Below are 21470 nucleotides of genomic sequence, written 5' to 3' on the forward strand. Positions count from 1 at the left end.
ACCTTCAGTTGCATTTCTCTTTTTCAATGTAATGCTTATTTTAATTGGACCCAATCAGTGGCCTTCCACTTTCATTCCCTGAAGATGGCTCACTACTAATATCTCTGCAGACCAGCTCTATGTAGAACTGCAATAAGGAAGGCTTTTTTTTTTTTTGCCTAACTTACTTCATTTTATTTTAGATTCAGAGGGTACATGTGCAGCTTTGTTATATGGAAATACTGAGTAATGAAGAGGTTTAGGCTTGTAGTGAACTCATCACCCAAATAGTGAAAACTGTACTCAATAAATAATTTTAACCCATTACCCCCTTCCAACCTTTCCCCCTTTTGGAGTTGTTAGTGTCTATCATTTCCATTTTTATGTTCATGTGTACCCACTGTTTTGCTCCCACTTGTGAGAACATGTGGTATTTGATTTTCTGTTTCTGAGTCATTGTATTTAGGATAATGGCTTCCAGCTCCATCCACGTTGCTGCAAAGGACATGATTTCATTATTTTTATTGCTGCATAGTATTCCATGTGTATATGTACCACATTTTCTTTACCCAGTCAACTATTGATGAACACTTAAGTTGATTCTATGTCTTTGCAACTAGTGCTACAATAAACATATGAGTGCAGGTGTCTTTTGATAAAATGATCTTTTTCTTTGACTAGAGACCCAGCAGTAAAATTGCTGGGTTGAATATTATCTCTGTTTTTAGCTCTGTGAGAAATGTCCACACTGTTTCCCATAGGGGTTGAACTAATTTATATTCCCACCAACAGTGTATAAGCATTCTCTTCTGTCTGCATCTTCATCAACATCTGTTATTTTCTGACTTTTTAAATGTAACCATTCTGACTAGTGTGAGATGGTATCTCACTGTGGTTTTGATTTGCATCTCTCTGATGATCAGTCATGTGGAACATTTTTTCATCTAGTTTTTGGCCACTTCTATGCCTGAGAAAGACATTTGTGTGTACTGTTCCGTCCCCAGCTACTCTTCACCTTGGAGACTGAACTTCCTTTCTTCCAAAGTTGTGACTTCCAAGAAAATGACTTAAAATGTAGATTCTGTGGTGGCATTTTAGATATCAGTAGTGGTGTATGGGATCTAGAGAATAAATAACAGGCCCTTCTGACACCTCTGAAATCTCACTGTAAAGGAAGTGTCTGACCTTGCCTGCCAATAAAGCTTGGGCCTTTTCACACCTCTTCCTGGTGTCAAGATTGACAAGAAAATTATGAAAATGGAGAACCTCCCATATAAATTTTAGAAATGAATTGGGAAGCCCTTAAATCACTAGTCCTCTAAGATACAGGGATTTCTCTCTTCCTGTTTTAAGGCGATAGTCTGTGTTTGGAAGTCTGATCAGGTTGCAATCTGCAAAATTGCAGCCCTTCGCATAGCTTACTCTTCAATATGCATCCAAAGAGACATGAGTATATTATTTCTTCCAAAGTCAGCTACAATTGAAACTCACTAAATTGACTCCACATCTTCCCATCTCAGGCAGTGACAGAGGAATAGCAGGTGTTTTTTTGTTTACTAAAATGCTCGTTTTTAACCAACCTCTTCTTTGAAGATTTCTCTATCACTGATGCCGAGGATATGATCTTTTCTTTACAGAGGATGGCAGAACCCCAGCAAATCAATGTTTGAGTCCAAGGGCTGCCGTCAGTGCCTCAAACACATACGTAGTAACTGTCCCCTTTTGCCAGCTATGTCACACAGACTGAGGGCAGAATTTATTGCAAATGACAGGGCACTAATGTCAGAAGGAAGTTTTGCATGTGTGCATGCACATGTGTGTGGCCATGCACACAAATACATGTGTGCGTGCCTGGGGGGTTAGGTACAAACACACCCATGCCTGACTGAAAAGATGCCCAGAAGATAATAACTTGACTCCTCGATGGTCCGTGCTATTATGGTCAAGAAAATCATAATATCTCACATAATATAATATAAAAATATATCTCAATTATCTGCTTCCACCAATCTCCCTATGAAGCATTCTACAATGAACCAGATGATGAGTTTCCTTTTATTTGTTCACTCTACCAATCTTCATGGAGAGCCCCTCTCACTCTATGTTTGCCTTTTCTCTAGCAGAATTCTCCTGCACTAGGTTGCATTGAGAAGTATACAATGATATGGACAGAAAAATGAAAAGAAAGATAAGCAAAAGGAAATGTAGAAATTGGGGATTCAGGTCTTTAATCAAGTTGGTTTTATCAGTTCATACGGGCATAGCATCTTCTCAGCAGGCTCTGTTTCCCAAAGATTACTTGTGTCACATCCAAAAATAGTTTTTTGAGTGAGCACTATGTGACAGGCACTGTGCTAGGACCTATACAGGTGTCAGGCCAAATAAGGCTCACACTCTTCCTCTGAGACACAGCTATTATCCCCTTTTTACTGCAGCAAACACTGAGGTTAAGAGGTTAAGTAACTTGTACAAGATCTAAATCATTAATAGAAGATGGGTAGATGAAAGATACGAACCTGACAGCATGAACATGAGCCTATGCACTTAATTAGTACTTCTCTGAGCCTTTTATTTTAAACTCTGAAATCCCAAACCATTTTATGGGGTTTAATAACTTATCACAAAGAGGTAACACAGAGCCAACAATGTAAAACCTATATAGAGAGGAAGACTCTGAAGACAGATGAATTTTCTACAATTATATTGGCAAAACATGATGCTCTGCAATGTGAACCTTTGTTCTTACCCCTTATGTAAACTTCATCCATGGAATCACAAAATAGGGCTTCCAGAGCTTGGTGTTAATCCCTTGTCCCTGCAAGCAGCCAAGATCTAATCATTCTACACATATGAATATTGTTCTCCTGTAAATGATCTTCAGAGGTGGGGGAAACCTAGGAACTAAGGTAGTACATTTTAAAATAAATTAAAACTCCTGACCAGGCATGGTTGCTCACGTCTGTAATCCCAGCACTTTAGGAGGCTGAGGCAAGCAGATCACCTGAGGCAAGAGTTTGAGACCAGTCTAGCTAACATGGCGAAACCCCAACTCTACTAAAAATACAAAAATTAGCCAAGTGTGCACCTGTAATCACAGCTATTTGGGAGGCTGAGGCAGGAGAATCACTTGAACCTGGGAGTGGGAGGTTGCAGTGGGCTGAGATTGGGCCACTGCACTCCAGCCTGTGTAACAGAGCAAGATTCCTTCTCAGAAAACAAACAAACAAACACACAACAACGAAAAGCTCCTTAATCATGCCAAGTTTTTACCTGAATACAATTTCACCAGCCCTGTCTTCCAAAATTTATTCTTAAGTCTATACACATTAAATTTTATCCCCTATTCTTGTACGAACAGGGAACATCAAAGAAAGAATCATTCACTTAGCTGATGTTGCCACCACATGGTCCATTAAATTCCCCTGATGCTTGTTGAACTTAAACAACCCAGAGCAGGAGAAAATAGCCATTTGGGATGATATCTGATTGATTAGGGCGTGAAAAACTAAACTATTCAGTCGGGCCTGCATGACTGACTGACAGCAGATCTGCTGTGTGAACCTGAATCCACCAGTGGAGTTGGTTTACAAAATGGTTATGGATCAAACAGACATAAGCTTTTTATCCAGTTGCAACGCAAAGTAACAATTTAAAAATCTGGCCGGGCGCCATGGCTCATGCCTGCAATCTGAGCACTTTGGGGTGCTGAGACAGGCAGATCACGAGGTCAGGAGCTGGAAACAAGCCTGACCAACATGTTGAAACCCTGTCTCTACTAAAAATACAAAAATTAGCCGGGCATGGTGGCATGTGCCTGTAATCTCAGTCACTCAGGAGGCTGAGGCAGAGTTGCTTGAACCTGGGAGGTGGAGATTGCAATGAGCAGAGATCAGGCCATTTTACTCCAGCCTGGACGACGGAGTGAGACTCTTGTCTCAAAAAAAAAATCTGTTTTTTCATAAGTGATACCCAGGCCAGGTTGGAACTGAAAATCAGAAGTTTGGAGGCCTATGTTTGTTAGAGCATTCCTTCACTTTTTCACTATTCTGAGAGATTCTTTCACTGTTGGAAACCATTTTCACCTATTCACCTATTTCAATACAAATGTTAAAAAGGGCAATGAGAAAAGCCTCCTTTTGGAATTCAGATTTAGAATATTTCATCAAAGTTCATCTTGTGTTTTCCAGAATGTCTTCTTGCTAAATCCTTATTTTATCTCACCCTCCTCCTTTGTTAAATTTCTGCTCTTTGAACCCATCTCTTCAGGTTGAAACCGTCTTGGCAAAGTAATATCAGCTGGTGTCTTCGGCTAGACGAACCTTTCAAGCCCTCCCAAGGTGAAATAAATGTTATTTTTCCCTTTTATGTGTTGTGGTTCATTGGATAGTATTTGTCATCTTGTCACATAATAGGAATGACGTTCACAATGTTGAAATACGCCTTTAAGAAGTGATGACAATGGATATGGGAGCAGTCCCCTGGCTGTAGCCTTCATCAGCCCCTTCCAGCAATCGCAGGCTTGCTTATATGTTCTCAGCCAAGAACATTCCCTTTAAAGTGCACCATTTCATTCTGATTTGTCACAAGGGTCAGGTTCACACCAGAACAATCTTTCCTTTGGAAAGGCAAATGGATAATTGGATTGCATTTGGATGCCTTTTACCATATTTTGCAATGACACTTGAAAAGGCATGAAAAATTTGCTGAGTACAGTATTCTTTATCACACATACACACACACACACACACACACACACACAAACACACACACACACACACACACACACACACACACACACACACCATTCTGGTTGGGGGAGGTGGTGGAACAAATGGTTTTCTTGTTTATTATGAAGACAGTTGTAGCGAAATTGTTGTGATAATACACAGCCAAGGATTTCCTAAAGGTACAAATTGAGGGCACTGCTGAGGGAAATACCTTAGGCTCCTCTCTGAGGAAACCACCTCTCCACTGTTAGCTCTATGGGGATTCAGGGAAGGTGCTGGTAGGAGAATCTTGTATTCACTCCATCTTCCCAAGCACAATCCCATCACCACTGCCCCCTGGAGCTGTATAGTGTCCTTTATGACTTTTACCTTTAAGTTTCACAAGAAATTTATTTTATCCTTTCTCCACATCTTATCTATCTATCTACCTACCTACCTACCTACCTACCTACCTGTCACCTGTATCAAATTTTTGCCTGTAGAGGAAAGCACATCATGATTTTCCTGTTAACTTGTTCCAGGTGGGATTATCTTAACCTCAAGGCCTTAGAAAAGATAGTTCTCTCTATTGAAAAACAGATATTTCCAGGCAGTTTTTGGGAAAAGCTTCTTCACAAATGATTTTGGAATCTTTCTGGGGAATATGTACACAAGAACAGAAAACTGGAAAGTTTATAATACTTAGAGGCTAACGATCCAACTAGAGTTTTTTCTAATTTCTGATTTCTTATTTACTGTCATTACACTACCCTTATCCCACAGGAGGACCTGAAGTTAAAGTGAAAAAAAAAAAAAAAATCCAAAGCATTTACAAAAGCTTAGGTGAGGCTATTTTGGCTGTTGTCTAATATGCTTTGGAAAGAATCCCCTACTGTCAAAAAATAAGAACTTCACATATACAAAAGACAGGATCTCATTGTCATGATCAAAGTGTATCTGTAATGAACACCTGGCTCTCTGACCTGATCATTTCTCCAAAGGGCTCTCAATTAATTTAAACCCCCCAAAATACTTGTATAATACTCCCAAGTTTTAAATTATTTTTATTTAATAATCAGCTCATTCATTTGCTTCATATTTAGTTAGCAACAGTTATTTTTTGTTTGTTTTTTGTTTTTCACATCATGAAGCAGCATTGCTCAAAACAATGCATTTTGAATACTCTACTGAGATGGTATTTTGACTACTGTGGAGTATTTGAGTACATCTGACTTAATGATTTTCATGCTAAAATTATTGTGCCCAAGATCTAAAAGTAGAATTTTGGAACTTTTCCATTTGTCTGTGTATTAAAATAGATGTAAGCCTGGGCAACATGGCAAAACACATTCTCTTCAAAAACTGTAAAAATTAGCTGGGCATGGTGGTGGCACTCCTGTAGTCTCAGCTACTCAGGAGGCTGAGTTGAGAAAATGACTTAAGCCGATGAAGCAGAGGCTGCAGTGAATGGATATCATGACACTGCACCCTAGCCTGGGTAACAGAGTGAGACTCTGCTTCAATAAAATAAAAGAAAGTAGATATAAATTATTTTCTATGAGGCTTCATTCTGCTCATGAGTAATGCCTTGACTCCTAGGTAACCCTCTGCATAAAGGTAGAATCAATGTATGTGCCTTTTTCTCAGTCATGTAGGTTTTCCTAGGTTCCAGTAATTTCACAAGTGTCAGCCTTGCTTCTGGCTTGGCTTGACTTTCTACTAATGAGTAGTTCCAAATTTAATTGGGAATAGAGAACAATTACACTCAAAGAGAACAATTTGAAAATCACAGCTGCCTAATATTCAGCAAAAGTTGAGGAAGGTAAGGTTTATGGGGGAATCACTCAAAGAAGTAAATGAAATCCATGTAACCCTCCATACACTCTAAATATTTCCAGACTTGAATTGCCTTTCAGGTAGGGCCATTAACCCTTTATTAGCCACATGACATTGTACCTCTCTTCCAGATATTGTTAAGGACACTAATTATCATGGTGCAGAGAATTCCATTTATCATGGGCTTCAGGGGCAACTTCTTCCTCATCTTAGCACACATCTTGGCTGCTCACTATATACATCCACTAACATGAAAGAGTGAGTCTTCAGGGTAGGCATTTTCGATTTTTCTCTTTCTTTTTCTCTTTCTGTCTCTAGCTGAATTTTTATTTATTTATTTATTTAGCTGCATTTCAAGTAATCTGGAAAACCACTTTTGTGGAAAAGAAAGCTAATAAATAAATACCGCCACTTAAGGGAAAGTTGGGCTATTTCCCTAAAGCCTTAGAGGAAGAGCATGACTTACCCTATAATATGCTGATAAAAAATAAGATAGTATTTATGCTTGGCTTCTCAAAATGATTAAAAAAGAAAGTTCCTTTGAAACAAGAGCAAGCAATTAGAGAAAAAAAATCAAGCTGCGATAAATGCAGACGCAAATATAGCTAACATAAGAAAACAATGCAAAAGAAAATGTGATAAAAAATGTACATTTGTTTTGATATTCAGTATAAACTACTGAAATAATTTATGAATTCATATCTGTACTGTGGAGGACACACTTCAGATACTCTCTCAGAAGCAAAGCTAAAAATGCAGAGGTAAAAGAGATGAGAAAAGATAGGAAAGACAGATTTGAGATAAGACATAAATAATAATTTTCCAAAAGCAGAAACCAGAGTAATAATGAGTGAAGCAATAGTCAAGGATATAGTAGAAGAAGAAAAGTTTCTGAAAGAAAAAGCATGACTCAAAGTGACTCACCTGGCTCCAGGCAAAATTAATTAAAGAAACATACATTTAAATAAGCAGTCATATTTTTCAAAACTTAAATTCAAGAATGAAGGGAAAAAATATAATTACAATTCAGAAAGAAACAACAATCAGAGTTCTCCAATTTCACTTTTTCAACGTTAATTGAAAAAAAAGTGTGAAAGCTGTACAATTCACAATTCCAAAAACACGGAACCAACACAAATGCTGATCAATCAACAGGATAAAGAAAATGTGATATATATACATATATAATATTGTGTGTGTGTTTATGTGTGTGTGTATATATATATATGTATATATATACACACACAATGGAATACTACTCAGCCATAATAATAAATAAATTAATGGCATACCAAGCAACCTGGATGAGATTGGAGACTATTATTCTAACTGAAGTAACTCAGGAATGGAAAACCAAACATCATATGTTCTCACCCATAAGTGGGAGCTAAGCTATGACACATGGACTTTGCGGACTCAGGAGGAAAGGGTGAGGAATAAAAGATGACAAATAGGGTGCAGCATATACTGCTCAGGTGATGGGTGCACCAAAATCTCACAAATCACCACTAAAGAACTTACTCATGTAACCAAACACCACCTGTTCCCCATAACCTATGGAAATTAAGAAGAAAAATATTTAAGTATGAAAGCTATAGAATGTTAAGTAACAAAAAGCTTGAGAAATAACAATTCCACATAAAATCTGGACAGCAAGTCTGTCCCAAGACTTTAGTCAGGCAAGGATTTAAAGCATATATTGCTGTGTGGCCTTTCTAAGAAGGGTGGATCTTGGACACTGTTTTTTGGTTTTTGGTTTTTTTTGAGACCAAGTCTCACACTGTTACCCAGAATGGAGTGTAGCAATGCGATCTTGGCTCACTGCAACCTGCACCTCCTCGTATTTGTTACTACCCCAAGAATTGAAGAAATATTTTTTTATTAATTCAATAATTATTTATGGAGTTAAAAACAAAGAAGAAATATAGGTCTCAGGATAAATTTAATATACTCAGACTGCTATACATTTTATTCAAGATTTTTCCACTCCTAATAATTATAAAAGACACTAATAGAGGAATAATTGTATAAATAGCAGGAAACAGAAAACCAGGACAGCACTTTTATCAAGAAGCTTAAACAAGTTAACCTCTCCATATTCTACCACCTCAGTCTCACGGAAAAACAATTTGGTTAAAGAAATCAAAAACAGCATGTAGTCCTTACAGACAGCCATAACATAGAGATTTTTTATTTATTTTGTTTTGTTTTTAGGTATATAAAATCAAATTTTTAAATAAAACACTGTGGTAGATTGAAGATGACCACAAATTCTTTGCTATTCCTCTCCCACCAAGAGGTGGAGTCTATTTCCCAATCCTTCTCCAACTGGGCTCAAGTTATCAAGTTACGATTTGCTTTTTTTTTTTTTTCTTGAGACAGGATCTCACTTTGTCCCCCAGACCTGAGTTCAGTGGCACGATTTTGGCAGCCTTGACCTCCTAGGTTCAGGCAATCCACATGCCTCAGCACCCCAAGTAGCTGGGACTACAGGCATGCGCCACCACACCTAGCTAATTTTTTTTTTTTTGTATTTTTTGTAGAGACAGTTTCACTATGTTGGCCAGGCTGGTCTCAAACCCCTGGTCTCAAATGATCCACCTGCTTCAGCCTCCCAACGTGTTGGGATTACAGGCATGAGCCACCATAGCTGCCAATTTGACTTGCTTTTGATCAATAAAAGGGAGCAGATGTTGGTCAAAGGATACAAAATTTCAGTTGAACAGGAGGAATAAGTTAAAGAGCTCTATTGTACAGCATTGTGACTATGGTTAATAACAATATATCCTATTCTTGAATATTGCTAAGAGTAGATATTAGATATTCTCATCACACACATAAAAGAAAAGTATGTAAGGTAATGCATATCTTAATTAGCTTGATTTAGCTATTCCACAATGTACAATAGCCCTCTGTATCCACTGGTTCCACATCTGCAGAGTCAACCAAGCAGTGATTGAAAATATTTGGAAATAATAATAATAAATAACCATACAATAATAATAATACAAATAAAAGACAATACAGTATAACAACTATTTACATAGCATTTACACTGTATTAGGTATTATAAGTAATTTAGAAATGATTTAATGGGAGGATGTGCATAAGTTATAAGCAAGTACTTTGCCTTTTGTTGGTTTTCCTTTTGATACAAGAGTCTCTTGCTGTTACCCAAGCTGGAGTGTAGTGACACCATCATAGCTCACTGCAGCCTCGACCTCCTAGGCTCAAGCAAGCCTCCTACCTCAGTCTCTGGAGTAGCTGGGACTAGAGGAGCTCACCACCACACCTGGATGCAATACCCCTTAGATACCCAGGAATAAGTGTATACATATTTCAAAACAACATGTCATACATGATAAGTATATACAATTCCTATTTATCAATTAAAAAACAAATTTAAAAGCACATCTGTTCTGGGTCTTGGATTGAAGACGCTGTAACGAAGGCCAGGTTATGTTGCTGGAGACAGAGGTCACATGTAGAGGCCCCAGAGAAAGACACATGGCATAGAGAGAGAGAGGCCACGAAGAAGAGAATCAAGGTGCTCCAGCCAACAGCACATCAGAGAAAAGCTGCCTTGGATATCAAAATTTATGGATGTTCAAGTCCATGAAACAAAATGACATAGTAGGCCAGGCACAGTGGTGATGGCTCAAGCCTATAATCCTAGCACTTTGGGAGGCTGAGGCAGGTGAATTGCTTGAGCCCAGGAGTTCAAGACCAGCCTGGGCAACATGGCAAAACTCCAGCTGTAACGAAGGCCAGGTTATGTTGCTGGAGACAGAGGTCACATGTAGAGGCCCCGGAGAAAGACACATGGCATAGAGAGAGAGAGGCCACGAAGAAGAGAATCAAGGTGCTCCAGCCAACAGCACATCAGAGAAAAGCTGCCTTGGAACTTCCAGCACAGCCCAGCTGCCAGCTGTGCGCATCTCTAGGAGTGACCCCAGACAACACATGTGAATCGAGGAACTATCCAGTTGAGTCTACGAAACCCACAAAACCATGAGAAAGAACAAGTCATGTTGTTTTAAGCCACTAAGGTTTGGAGTGTTTTATTTTAAAGCAATAGATAATGAAGGCAGTTATCTTTTCTTCTTATTAAATTGGTAAGGATTTTTTTAAATGGTGATGATTACAAAAGGTGCATCAAGATATGGTCAGTAAAAATAAAAATTGTTACAATTTTTCTAATTTTTAAATTTTTTTAATTTAATTTTTTTTTTTCAGGAGTGAGTCTTGCTCTGTTGCCCAGGCTGGAGTGCAGTGGTGTGATCTCGGCTTGCTGCAATCTCAGCCTCCCAGGTTCAAGCAATTCTTCTGTCTCAGCCTCCTAAATAGCTGGAATTACAGGTGTATGTCACCACGCCCAGCTAGTTTTTGTTTTTTTTTTGTTTGTTTTTTTTTTTTGAGACGGAGTTTCGCTCTTGTTACCCAGGCTGGAGTGCAATGGCGCGATCTTGGCTCACCGCAACCTCCGCCTCCTGGGTTCAGGCAATTCTCCTGCCTCAGCCTCCTGAGTAGCTGGGATTATAGGCACGCACCACCATGCCCAGCTAATTTTTTGTATTTTTAGTAGAGACGGGGTTTCACCATGTTGACCAGGTTGGTCTCGATCTCTCGACCTCGTGATCCACCCGCCTCGGCCTCCCAAAGTGCTGGGATTACAGGCTTGAGTCACCGCGCCCAGCCGTAGTTTTTGGTTTTTGTTAGTAGAGATGTGGTTTTATCATGTTAACAAGGCTGGTCTCAAACTCCTGATTCTCAGGTGATTCTCCCACCTCAGCCTCCCAAAGTGCTGATATTACAGGTGTGAGCCACCCTACTCGGCCTCTTTCTTTGACATTAGATGTCATTTACATTACATTAGATGATATGTTTTATGTACTCATAGTTGATCCTCACAACAATTCTTTAAAGTGATAGCCATGTTTCATGTTTCACAGTAGAGACAATGTGAAAAGGTTCCATAGATTTGCCCAGAGTCACGTGTAGTAGACAGGAGACAGAGGGGATGCACCAATCCAGGTCTGTTAGATGCCTCTTACTCTGAACCCTCAAGTAAATAGCCTCTTCCTACTAAATGCCCAACAATACAAGGAATAGAAAAAAATAAATATATTACTATATAGCCATGTATAGTAATATATATGTTTGGTTTTTAAAAGTTCCAAAACAATAAGAGAAAAATCTGATAAATTTTAATGCTTACAGGTTAAGATACACATTTTTGGCCGGGCGCGGTGGTTCAAGCCTGTAATCCCAGCACTTTGGGAGGCCAAGGCGGGTGGATCACGAGGTCGAGAGATCGAGACCAACCTGGTCAACATGGTGAAACCCTGTCTCTACTAAAAATACAAAAAACTAGCTGGGCATGGTGGCGCGTGCCTGTAATCCCAGCTACTTAGGAGGCTGAGGCAGGAGAATTGCCTGAACCCAGGAGGCGGAGGTTGCGGTGAGCCGAGATAGCGCCATTGCACTCCAGCCTGGGTAACAAGAGCGAAACTCCATCTCAAAAAAAAAAGATACACATTTTTGGATATGTGTTATATGTGTGTAAGGAAATGCAACAAAACTGACAGTCATTATTCCAGATGGTAGCATTTCATGGTTGATTTTTAAATAATCTTATTTAGAACATCCACATTTTAAATAATTAGCATGCATTATTTTTCTATCACAAAAAAACATTTAAAACGCATTATTTCAGTGGTTGCAGAGGCTAAAAGTGAATTAGATTAACAGTAATAACTATTGTAGAGTTCACTTCTGTTTCACTGAATAGGATTGATAATACAAGCAGATAAGCAACTCTTGCATTCTATAAAAATCCAACCAGAAAGATTGAAACTATAAACAATCAATGGACTAAAACATTCCATTCCCAGTATTTGTGCATATTTTGTTCTTCAGAACAATAATATAACATAAATGTACTAAACATTATCATTTAGTTGGAGGCTGGAAAGATTTCTATTTACTCTTTAAGGATTGTCAATATATTTTAAAGCAACAGCTCTGAAATTATTTTTACATGTAGTATCAATTAGAGTGAATATTTCACCTCCACAGAGACCTGTAAAGTAAGCACTGACATATTAATATTTCCAAATAGTTGCCAATTTATCCCTGCTGGAGAAAAAGATACAACAGGAAGCAATAAACTGCCTAACCATCTTAAGTCAAATCTGGGATTTCAAGAAGCCTTCCGACATTAACAGTTTCACCAGCATTACCAGCCACATAGAGAGAGAACTTGTGTGCATCAGTAGCTATGAGTGTGAAGTTCATCAGCCTGCTTCCATAATTCTCTGTGGACAAGACTAAAAAAGTGATCAAGGCTGTAGGTCACATCTCCTGAAACCAAACCTGTTTATGAACACATTTGCGGATTCTCAGCGGAGCAGATAAATGAAGTTTAGCAAAGTTATACTCAAGCTAATGAAACCACGTATTAGGAAGTACGTGGAAGAGTCATATTCATAGATGGAGAACAGAATGGTAGTTACCAGAGTGAGGAGACGGAGAAATGGAGAGTTCTTGTTGAATGGGTACAGAGTTTCCATTTGGGAAGATGAGAGAGCTCCAGAAATAAATGGCAGTGATAGTTGCACTACACTGTGAATGTACTTAATGCCACTGCAGTGTGGACTCAAAAGTGGTTAAAATGGTAAGTTTTATGCTATGTATCATATATTTTGCCACAGTAATAAAAAAAAAAAGTATATTGACAAAACTTCACATTGCTTTATTCTATCCTAACACAATTTTTATGCAGTTACCTTTTTAGTATTCATGATAAATGTCTCTTCTAATAAGTTCCTCAGTATTTTTTTTATTTTATTTTATTTTATTTATTTATTTATCGAGACAGAGTTTTGCTCTTGTTGCCCAGGCTGGAGTGCAATGGCACCATCTTGGCACACTGCAACCTCTGCCTCCTGGGTTCAAGCAATTCTCCTTCCTTAACCTCCGGAGTAGCTGGGATTACAGGCATGCACCACCACGCCCAGCTAATTTTGTATTTTTAGAAGAAACGGGGTTTCACCGTGTTGCTCAGGCTGGTCTAGAATTCCAACCTCAGGTGATCTGCCCACTTCGGCTTCCCAAAGTGCTGGGATTACAGCACCAAAAATCCAGACTTTTTGGAGTGTTTCCAAATAAAAAGCACCACTTAAGAGCAATACCCTCAGACTTTAGACATAAGCTCCCTGAGGTCTAGTGAAGTTTCTATGAATTGTGCTTCTCTGGTGCAACCTGTGGTGTGACAGTCAGTGCCATACAAACAATATTTTCTACAGTGTAAATAATCTTTTTAACATTTCTAGATAAACGGAAAACAACCTATATTTATTTATTTATTTATTTATTTATTTTTGAGACAGAGTCTCACTCTGTCACCCAGGCTGGAGTGCAGTGGCACCATCTCGGCTTGCTGCAACCACCACCTCCTGAGTTTAAGTAATTCTTCTGCCTCAGCCTCCTGAGTAGCTGGGACTAGAGGCATGTGCCACAATGCTTGGATAATTTTTGTATTTTTTAGTAGAAATGGGGTTTTGCCATATTGGAGAGGCTGGTCTCGAACTTCTGACCTCATGATCCACCAGGTTCCGCCTCCCAAGGTGCTGGGGTTACAAGCATGAGCCATGGTGCCTGGCAGAAAACAATCTAATTATTACCATATTCTCTATTTATGATAATGGCTAACCCTTTCTAAACTAAATTATTTAGTTAGCATCTAAAGTTGTACAGTTTACATTTCTGAAGTAAGCAAATTTCAGTGGTGACTGAAAATTATGATTCTTGTTGCATTTTTCTCATAGTCCATCTTTATTCAAATATTTGGTTTGCTAGGAATCTCCTCTGAGAATCCTGCTTCTCCTATAGGTTTCAGCAACACAGAGGCTTGAAGCTGACCTCCTCCTCCACCCATCACCTTGATATTTCTCAGCTCCTCATCTTTTTAATGTTGTGAACTCTACCTGGAGTTTTGCCTATGCCTCTCCTGAACCCTGCAACCACTATTAAACATGGTGAACCTGAACTTCCATACAGCAGTGAAACTCCTTTCAAATATCACACCATCCTGTAAATCTTTCCTGATCCTCTCCACTCCACCTCCCCAAGACACACACATAGACATGCACTTCAAGCTGAATGACAGGACTTCCCTCTGGGCTCCTAAAAGTTTTCTCTCTTACTTATTACATGGGATTACATTTATGTGTGTCTTGTGTTCATCTCCCCACAACCTCGCTCTCACTAACCTGTAAGCTCTTGAAGAACAGAAACTGCCTCATTTACTTTTGTGTCCTCTAAAATCAGGGGTGGGGGACTGATTGACCAAATAAGAAAAATGAGGAGTGAGTGAGTGAGTAGCATGAACCACATGATATTAGGTCTGTGCAGACAGTAGTGTAGAAAATGATGTGGTCCCTTCCCTTAGTACATTAATAACCCACTTGTCAATCATCTAATACAGATCCTTTACATTTCTTATTGTTTGTTCCACCAATAGCTAAAAGTCTTGGAATGTTCAGTCACAGTTGTATAATTCGTATCTATTGCTATGACATTTGTTTAATTTCAGAATCTACTTTGTTAACTCTAAACTGAGTTTTAATACACAATTTCCAGATAAATGTTGTTCTAATAACAAAGTTCATCACAGACATCCTTCAAAGGTACACAGAGTTAACTATGTAATTTTCTTAATAAGACTGAAAAGGCAGTGCATCATTTTTTCTAACTATGGCATGCTCTGTGACACCGTGTAATTTTGGGGTATCTATACTTTGCTTGGGAAAGAAAAAACAATACCTAGTTTCTTTTTAAAACTATTTTTACTGCCAAGAAAAAAAATCATTTGCTCTGTCACAATTACGGTAATAAATCTTACAGTGAAGACACTTAACGATGGCTACAAAGCTTCCTTTATTCTACCTTACAGAGACAAGCTTTAAACGTACTAAGCAAGAATGGGTGCATTTTAGTTTTACAAATGCCTGCTTAAGAAATATGTCATTAAAAGACAAAATTCTCTACCCCTGAGTTTACATGGCTTAGGATAAGACTTCTCTATATAAGTTCACTTACATTCAGAATTAGATAATTTTGACTTTCAATTCTTGGGTTACTGAAGTCATTGAAACAGGTTAAATTAACGCAGTCTGTTTCAGGTTTATTTATGACTTGAGATTCTATAGACTTAAAAAATTTTTAATTTATTTTGAATAAGAAAAGATGCTCAGAGTATAAAACTCAAAAGATCTTAAGGAGGATATGGTGAAAACTTCCCTTCCACCTTCGACTTCTGCCCTGCATAACAACTTCCCTGATGTGGCTACCTTTACTAGTTTCTTTTACAACATTTCAGAGGAATTGTATGTAAAACAAATACAGATATGATAATTCATTAATATCTCTTTGAGATCATTCCATACCAATACATACTGAATTTGTTTTAATAGCTGCACAGTATACCATCAGATGGATAAAACTAAATTTATAGGCCAGGTGCAGTGGCTCATGCCTGCAATCCCCACACTTTGGGAGGCCAAGGCAAGTGGACAACCTGAGATCAGAAGTTCAAGACCAGCCTGGCCAACATGGTGAAACCCAATCTCTACTAAAAATACAAAAATTAGCCAGGTGAGGTGGTGGGTGCCTATAATCCCAGCTACTCAGGAGGCTAAGGCAGGATAATTGCTTGAACCTGGAAGGCAGAGGTTGCAGTGAGCAGAGATAGTGCCACTGCACTCCAGCCTGGGTAACAAAGCAAAGCTCCATCTCAAAAAACAAACCAACCAACCTACATTTATAATTATTTGTATACTGATAAACAAATGTTATTACAAATGACATTTCAATGCGTATTACTGGAACATAAGTGCTTCCACATATAAGAAATTATATACGTAGCTTAAATTCATAGAACAGGGATTGCTAGGTCAACGGGTATGTGCCTTTTTATCTTAGATATTACAAACCACTCTCTATAGAGGTTGTACCAATTTATACTCCCACCAATGTAAGTGTGCTTGAAACTTCATATTCTCACCACAGAGTATATTATCAAAATTGATCTTTGCCAAATGAAAGGTTTAGAAATGTTCCCAGGTATTACAAGGTATGGAAGGGCTTTTTTTTTTTTTTTTTTTTTTCAAGATAGCCATTTGAAAAGTTTACTAAATGTGAAAATGTTCTTATTTAGAAGATTTGAGCTAAATGTGATGACTAAGATCATCTGAAATGGCTTACTACTAATCAAAAAAAAAAAAAGAATTTTCAAATTTTACATGTAGAGAATTCATCTACAAGGGATCTGAAGTATAAGCCAGAGAAGAGGAAGGGAGAATTTGAAGACATTCTCTCTTCCCTTTATTTTTCAGCCACATCCTCTCTTCCCTGGGTTGTCTTTACTTATTGCACTCTTATCTTTTCCCAGTTTAATAAAGAGAATATTCTATTTAAGTTTTACTTTTTTCCTAGTATGGTTATCCAAAGTGTAGTAAATGGATAAAACCCAGTCTTTGGAATTCACAGCAAGTTCAGCTAATAAGAGATAGAACATGTATGTTTTTCTTTTAAACAGTTTGCCAGGTCATCTTCTACATTAATTCTGCTTTGCAGTTGAGTTTTAATTTCTTTCATTCTCTTCTTCCTTAGGAGGGAAACCTATTCCCTGAATCTGAGGAGCTGACTTAAATGCTCACTTTTCTGAGGCACAGCACCAATTAATGTCTCTTATTATATGTTAGTCACTGTCATTGTAGTTAAGTACAATGTAGCACAGATGCAGCATTTTTTAAAGACACACAAAATCACACACACAAACACACATGTCAATGGTTTCCCTTTGATGGATATGGCAAGCTGTTCATTTTTTCACAGCTGTAAAGAAGGCAGCCAAATGTGATAAGTAAAATGCCAGTATCCATTTCAGCTTCTCACTTGGAAAGAGAGAGTAAAACTAAGTTAAAGCTAAAACTTCACTGAATTCTTATACCTGGCCATATATTTAGATTTGAGCAAAAATTTAAAAACAATTTATGTTTCATTATTCCAAAAAGAAAAGTAGAATATTGGGCATAATAAGAGATCCAATTGAGAGGGTATTCCAAAGTGATATTTAAATATTATATTTGGCCATAAGCAAACTCTAATTAAGGTTTACATTTAAACCAAAAACAGAAAGTTAATTTAAAAGCGAAAAAAAAAAAAAAAAAAAAAAAGGTTCAGTGGGTTTCTAGCATAAGTACTTCTAATGAAAACAAATGCAGTAACAAAATCTTTAAGAAAAATGATAAGGAAGTCAATTAATTCCTCATAGCCTGAAGTATCAATCACAATGCTAGAACTTTAGTTTTAGTTTTGCTTTTGGCCAAAAAATAATGTGTGCTAAGCACTAAGCATATTCTGATGAAGGTTTCTATTAGGTTAGCTCTATCAGATATATTTATGTTCTGAATTTAAAAAAAAAAAGAGGCAAGGACTTTGGGGGAAACTATTAGCCCAGAGGTAAGAGCAAAAGGAAAATTCCAGATGTAAAGTAAACAAAACTTATAAAACAGACACAGCAGGCAACAATAATGCAAAGCACACCAAAGTACTATCCAAAAATGTATTGGCCAGGTTTCTGGAAGGTAAAGTTGAAGAAACTAAAGTGCTAAAAAGGATAAAGGGCAAAAGGACATGTTTGCTGAAATATCAGGATCCATAAACAGGGACTGTTGTAAGAAGAAAAGAACTTTATTATTTTTTAAATAATGCTAACAGCTCTTCAAGAAGAGCCTATACTTTGACAATCTTTTTAATTGGAGAATAACCTCACAGTGGGGAAACATTGCTCTAAATAAAGCAATGGTTCTTAAAGTATGGTCCCAGTCCAGCATAAATGACATCGCTTTAACTTGACAAAAATTCAAAATATTTGCCCCATCCGGACATAGAAATCAGACAGCTGGGTGAGGTGCAGAAATCTGCATTAAGAGTCTGAGAAATTCTGATGCAGTCTCCAGTTTGGGACCTCCATAGAGGGGAGCTGTTGTCTCAGAGCTTCAGAAAGCACCTATTAGAATGAGAATGCCTCTGATAAGCACTCTTAGCTTCTCACAAACTCTATTGCTATGACCCAATGGCTTAACATGGGCTTTGTATCTGGAGCAGAAGGAAACAGAGAGAGGAACCCTTCTCATTCTATAGCATATCTTGAAATAAATAAGCTCATAAATCCGTTTTGTTTTCTCATTGTCCTAGAAATCTGTTCTGCTCTTTATTGATTATTCTAATGGGAATGAAAAGGCTTTCTTTCTCAGCATTTGAAAATAATGTTATAACTATGTCTATTTCTCCTGATTATAACAATGTGAAGGAAAGACTACAAGGAGCAAAAATTCCACATGGAAATCTTGAAAGAAAAATATCTATATGTCACAGACACCATCATGGTTTTTCTATTGCTAAGCCAGGTAATTATTGCAGTAACAGTTAATATTTATTGAGCATTTGCTGGACTACTGTGTTGAGAAAACTCTTATTTAATCATCACAATAGGTCTATGAGGTAGGTACTCTTATAATTCTCATTTTGCATAAAGTGAAATTGTAACTTAAGGAGGGTAAGTAACTTGCCTGAATTACTCATTTCATAAGGAAGTGGTAGAAAGGATTTCTAGCTACTTCTGGTCCCAGATCTCATGTCATCAGCCACCACAATCAATACCTGCTTGTGCCTTTTATCTTTATCAGACAGTTTTCCAGGGTCTTGTCTTTACTTTTGTTAGCTTTCACCACTCATCATGTTCTGGGGTTTTGTTTCCAACCAACACCAACAAAGAAGTGAAACATGGGCCGGGTGCGGTGGCTCAAGCCTGTAATCCCAGCACTTTGGGAGGCCGAGGCGGGTGGATCACGAGGTCAAGAGATCGAGACCATCCTGGTCAACATGGTGAAACCCCATCTCTACTAAAAATACAAAAAATTAGCTGGGCATGGTGGCGCGTGCCTGTAATCCCAGCTACTTAGGAGGCTGAGGCAGGAGAATTGCCTGAACCCAGGAGGCGGATGTTGCGGTGAGCCGAGATCGTGCCATTGCACTCCAGCCTGGGTAACAAGAGCGAAACTCCGTCTCAAAAAAAAAAAAAAAGTGAAACACAATCTAAATAACCTTTTCTTCCCATTCATTCCTCTTCTTATCAGGAAAAAAAAAGTAAGTAGAGCATATAGTTTTACGGGTTTCATTGCCATCACACTGGGAGGACCAAATACCTACAACTAACAAACATGGGAGAGGTAGCATCCTTTAAAAAAAAAAAAAAGTCCTATAATTGTGTTTTATCATCCCTTATTACCAAATTTCAAAATGAGTCTCAGGGAATTTCTTTGGACTTTGTACATATTGAGAGAAGATAGAGAGAAGGGGTAAAACAGGGCTGGAGAAATGCAGAGGTATTTTCATAACGTGGCTTATTACGGCATCATCCTCACCAGCCTTATCCTTAATATGATCAGCAATGCCTTCCTCCCTCTCACCCCACTCATCCAATTGGACCCCAATTTTTATCAATTATACCCTGTAAATAACTCTGCATTTAATCACTTCTTTCCATTTCCATGGCTACTGTGTTAAGTATTACCTAATGAGGTTTCTGGATTATAACCTAGTGGCAATAGAGGTATTAGAAGGCATTTTAGATAGTGAGCCAGCATAATCAGATACGCATTTTATATGCAGAGGATAGATTGGAAGGAAGTAAGATCAGAGACAAGGATATGGATGAGACAGAAATGCATCATATAAAAAGTGCAAGAGCACTAAACGAGGCAAATGAGGGACACTTACATATTTGGTTTTGCTCCTTTAGGAAAAGAAAAAGTATATTTCTATCAAACTAGACATTCTTTTAACACTCATTCAAAAATATTTCCTGAGCACTTACCATGTGGGAGATATGATAATGGGCTATGGCGATGTACCAGTGAAGAAAAGAAAATGCAAAAACACTTCTCAGTGGCCAATGCTTTTTTGCTAGCCGCCATGACATCCTTACATGAATGCTCTGAGAGACTCTTTTATCCAAGGGATAAAGAAAAAAAGAGTCTTTTACCTGTGTAGGTCACTGATCTGAAGATGAAGACATAGCACTAAGAAGGCAGAAGTTAATGAAGACAAACTTCACCTATTTCACAGTCTTAACTAGATCTTCCCGCAGATAAAAAGAAAATAATCGGTCATTGGCTACCATTAAATAGAGAAATATATTCAAATTTTTTAGGTGTGCTGTCATCCAGCATAGACTGAGATCAAGAGTGAATATGATCTAGGTCAGTTCAACCTGAATTTGAAAAACTATATATATGTATATTAAAATACACTTAGGTCCAATGAACTGCAAGCAGAAGCCCTGGTGAGAGCTGGTCACCTGCAGGAAGGTCAAGAGGTTGTGATACCTGGGGATGGGCAGGCATCAAAAGGATAGCCAAGAATGACAGTGGATGAAGAATGCTGAAGAAAAACAACCACAGCTAAGGAGGCTATGAGTGCAGCACTGGGCTGGCAGCCAACAAACCTAAAATTCATTCTCTCCTCTCCTCTCCACAAGTTTTAGGGTCCTGGACATATGAGGCAACTCCTCTGATCGTCTTTTCTCATGTTTAAAATGAACATCATAACCTCACAGTCAGGATAAAATGAGATACTAATAACATGCTATACAATATAAAACTCTTACTGTTTTATATTTATCTCATATTATAAAGTATGATATACTTTACATTCATTTTTGAAGGGGAAAAATACAGATGTATGGATGGAAAGTAAATGAAGAGATAGAAACAAGAAATTACTATGATCTACTACCATGAGAACTCCTAAAAACAAGGACCACGTTTTAATCAGTTTCGTATCCCAAGAATCTGGCACATCATGTATTATTAAATGTTG

Source organism: Saimiri boliviensis, chromosome 10 (genome assembly GCF_048565385.1).
Source record: "Saimiri boliviensis isolate mSaiBol1 chromosome 10, mSaiBol1.pri, whole genome shotgun sequence".
NCBI classification, from domain to species: Eukaryota; Metazoa; Chordata; class Mammalia; order Primates; family Cebidae; genus Saimiri; species Saimiri boliviensis.